This window comes from Oratosquilla oratoria, chromosome 23 (assembly GCF_046742065.1).
Source record: "Oratosquilla oratoria isolate Oo_2021 chromosome 23, ASM4674206v1, whole genome shotgun sequence".
Classification (NCBI taxonomy): Eukaryota; Metazoa; Arthropoda; class Malacostraca; order Stomatopoda; family Squillidae; genus Oratosquilla; species Oratosquilla oratoria.
Window position 1 is genome coordinate 55574699 of NC_134799.1, and position 4722 is coordinate 55579420.

Sequence of the window (4722 nt, forward strand, 5' to 3'; positions counted from 1 at the left end):
GAGCTTGTGCCATGATTAGAAATGGAGAGAGTGAGTGGTTCGAGGTAAAGGTGGGACTTCGTCAAGGATGCGTTATGTCGCCCTGGCTGTTCAACTTATACATGGATAGGGTGGTGCAAGAGGTAAATGCAAGGGTAGTGGGTCAGGGATTGGAGATGGTTAAAGAAAATGGAGAAAAGTGGGAGGTGAGCCAGCTGTTGTTTGCGGACGACACTGCGCTTGTGGCAGGATCGGAGGAGGGATTGAGGAAGTTGGTGGCAGAGTTTGGGAGAGTATGTGATAGAAGAAAGCTAAAGATAAATGTGGGTAAAAGTAAGGTGATGAGATGTACAAGGGGTGAAAGTGGCAGTAGACTGGAAGTGAGCATTAAGGGAGAGCGACTGGAGGTAGTGGATAGTTTTAGATACTTGGGTGCAAATGTGGCAGGAAAAGGTGGAGTGAAGGTGGAGGTAGAATGTAGATTGAGAGAAGCAAGTAAATGCCTTGGTGGATTGAAGAGTGTAATGAGGAATAGACATTTGGGAATGGATGCGAAGAGGAGACTGTATGAAGGAGTGATTGTGCCAACAGCACTGTATAGGGCAGAAACATGGAACATAAGAGAAGAAGAGAGAAGGAGTTTGAATGTGTTTGAGATGAGGTGTCTGAGAAGTATGATGGGTGTTACTAGGCTAGATAGAGTGAGAAATGAGGAGGTGAGGAGGAGAACAGGGGTGGAAAAGGAGCTGGGAGATAGGGTTGATGAAAGAATATTAGGATGGTTTGGACACATGGAAAGAATGAGTGAAGAAAGACTAGTAAAAGAGGTATGGAAGGCAGATGTGGAGGGAGTGAACATGAGGGGACGTCCTAGGATGAGGTGGATGGATGGGGTGAAGGGGGCTTTGGGGAAGAGGGGAATGTCTGTTGAGGAAGGACGGGAGAGGACAGAAGACAGGGGTGAATGGAGAATGGTTGTATATGGATGATGTTGTGATTGCATGAGGTGGAATGGGCGGGGGGATGAGGGGTGAAGTAGTATGTGTGAGCAAAAGTTGACGCAGCCCAAAGGGATTTCTCCCCGTCCTCTCCTTTTATGCAATGGGGGGGGGGGACGGAGAGGGGGGTCGCCGATTTAATGAAGCGGCCTTGCTGTGGATGTGCTGTGTCTTGCGACACTGCTTCTGACCCAGGGCAGTGGACAAGGTGCAGGGATGACCCGTCATCCAGGAGGTGCTCAGATAAGAGGGAGGGTGGAGGGGTGTGGAGTGTATTCAGGGATGGAATGGATGGAAATTATTTTATGCCTTTCCCTTTTTGGCTACCTCCCTTGTAAGGGGGAAAAAGCCTTGGTATATTTATGTATGTATGTACTGTTCAGAAAATAGAAACCAAACAACGGATATCCGAGATAGAATTTAAAGAAAAAATATTGATGTGTATTTACAGAAACTAGGTTACAAAACATTACACGTTATACAGTACATCCAAAATAAATGAGATGGTAGCAGATGCGCATGTCTCTCATCATGTTCCAGTGCAGAAAGAGATAATATATGTGTAATGATAGGAAGAACATTCAAAGTAATATATAAGAAAACGATCTAATATATGAAATATGTGAACATGTATACCTGGAACTGATATAAGCTATTAAAACAATACTAAGTGCTGTACGCAGACACCAAATACCAAGCAGAGATTTTATTGAATTCATAATTCTACTTCCTACAATACGTAACCTAAACCAAATTTGTGTATATGAGGACCTAAATATTAAACTTGATGAAACGATAATTTTAAAATAATATAAACATGTTCTTTTCCAATATATGATATAAAAATGTTCTTTAATTCCAATATATGACGCTTTTAATGCAAGATGGACATCTAAACATATACATTTCTTTGCTGATAACCCATAGGATAGATGTAAGAAAGCAGGACGGAGGGAGGGACCATAGAAATTAATATTGATCAGCATTTTCCCAGGAATACTCTGGGCATAAGGACTGTGTGGTCTCTCAATCGGAGAAAGGCTAAAATCCCTTAAATTAACATATTCGAAACAAGAAAATGAAATTATTATTATTATTATCATATTAAGCCTATTATCAAAGCTAGATTCCAAGGGTCGACAACAGTCTTGTTGTATTCTCTATTATTTTGTATTATTATTACAGATATTTCACAGTATTAGAAAGTGATGTTATTTGTCAGATGTATTTTGCATCAAAGTGAGAACGCAGTGATCAAGGTGCCATCTGCTAAAGATAACAAAATTGTCTTCGAGAAGGAAGGAAATTCACATTAAAATTCAGCGAACACTGATTGCAGTGCAAGTAAAGGAAGCTATATTTAGACAAATAAAAAAAAAAGTTAAAATTTTAACTTTTCACATAAGTGATTAAAAATTAATCCATTTTCGCCGTAGTACCAAATGAACAGTTTAGTTTGTTTCAAGTCAAAGTGCGATAGAAAAGGCAACCATTTTGAAAATGTAAGGAATAAGAATGACAACGCGGTGATATGGGCACCTATTAACCTATTTCAGAGAAATATTAAGTACACAAAAGACATTAGACTCCTCTACACACACACACACACACACACACTTCAGCGAATGGACGGCTTGGATGACGTTCTGAAGAAAACTGAAGTCTGTGGAACCCAACGCAAAGAGAAGTGCCTAGTGTTTTTGCAGGGTGGGGGGGAAATTGCTCGTGGAGTAGTGGGAAAGTAGGGAAAGAGGAAAAGGGGAGGGATTACTGAGGGAAATGGAAGGAAATGAGGAGGGAGTAGACTTGGCCCAGCCAGACAAGCGGAAGGTAAACAAAAGACTGAGTGAGGATGACATGTCTAATAAAAATGTAAAGATTAGAAGTATAGAGAGGAGCAATACAGAAGAAAGTGACGAGAATATGTTCCAGGGATTTAAAGAGGGTGGGGGGGACACAACCCCCGCCCCCCGACTGATAAGACTAGAGGAGAGAGTTGATAAGGTGATCGAGGACTTGGAGCGTAAGTTAGGTAACGTAGACTCCATTTTCCAGAGAATTGAAAAGTTGGAACAACTAGAGAAGGCTAACAGAAACTTAACTGAAGAAATAGAGGACCTAAAAAGACAGTTAGGAAATGTAAAGGAGGAGAATGAGAAATTGAAGAAGAATAGTAATGAAAACAGAGAGAAAATAGCTACAGAAGCTAAAAATTGGAGAATAACTCAAGAAGGGAATAAGGTTTCATTCACTGACATAGTCAAACAGCAATTGAAAGAACATAATGAAGACTCAGTTATTAAAGTGATGAGACAGAAGGAGAATATAGTAAGAGAATTAGCTGACAAAAAGAAATGTATAATTATATTAGGAATGGAAGAGAAACATAACCCAGATAGAACCGCAAGAATCAAGGAGGAAAATGAAAGAGTAAGCAGTTTATTAAAATTAGTCCAGGAAGATGAACCAGAAATTATAAAGGAAATTGAGGAAAAATTCAGACTCGGAAAATATAGTACAGATAAGACCAGACCAATTAAGATTAAATTCAGGTCACAAACAACGGCAGAGAAAATTCTATCCAAGACAGGGAAACTAGCAACAAATGATCAATATAAAAAGGTATGGATAAAAAGAGAAATGAATAAGGAGGAAAGAGAGGCAGAAAAGCAGAAAAGAATTGAAGCTAAGGCAAAAAACGAGGAAAGAACGGAGTCAGAGAAAGAGAGATTCTATTGGAGAGTAGTGAACATGAAAATAAAGCAGTTCGACATACTAAAGAAAAACATAAGGGAAACAGAGAATACAATGGAAGTGGCAGAAAACTAAGAGTGTCTTACACAAATATAGATGGATTGATAACAGGATTGAATGAACTGAATGATTATTTGAAAGAAAAAGAACCGGACATAATGGGAATTGTAGAAACAAAATTAAAAGGCCCACTACCACCCAACAGTGTAGGACATGATACATACAATTATTGGATTAGAAACAGAGAGAAAAAACAAGGGGGTGGAGTTATGTTCCTGACTAAGAAGGATATAAACGTGAAAGGTGTCATATATGGAAAGAATACAGTAGAGATGATTATGATAGAAGTGGAAGACCGAGATAAGAAGAGCAGAAAATTTGTGATCAATTATGTGCCTCCGAAAACAGCCTCATGGGAGGAGAGTGAACATAAAAGTATGTTAGAGGACACAAAGATAGCATTAACTAAAATAATGGAAGACGGAGGAAGAATAGTTATGATGGGCGACTTTAATTGCAAAGAAATCTGCTGGGAAGAAATGACAGTAAAGAGTGGTGATGACTCATGGGGAAATGCTCTACTTGAGATGATTACTGACCATTCAATGACACAATGGATACAAGAGAACACTAGGTATAGAAATGAAGAAGAACCATCGAGGCTAGACTTAATAGTTACATCTGAACCTAGAATAGTGGACAAGATTGAATATAAAACACCAATAGGTAAAAGTGACCACATATTGATTGAACTGGAACTTAATGAAGAAAAATATATGAAAAGAAATGAACAATATAGAAAAGGAAGAATGATGTATGAAAAAACAAACTTTGATAAAATAAGAGAATTCTTCCAACAAGAAAACTGGGAAGAAATATACAAAGAAGAAACACCAGTGGAAGAGAAATGGAATATTTTGACAAAAATTTACAAAAAAGGAGTGGAAAAGTATGTCCCAAGACAAAAACAAGAAAAAGAATATGTAAAATG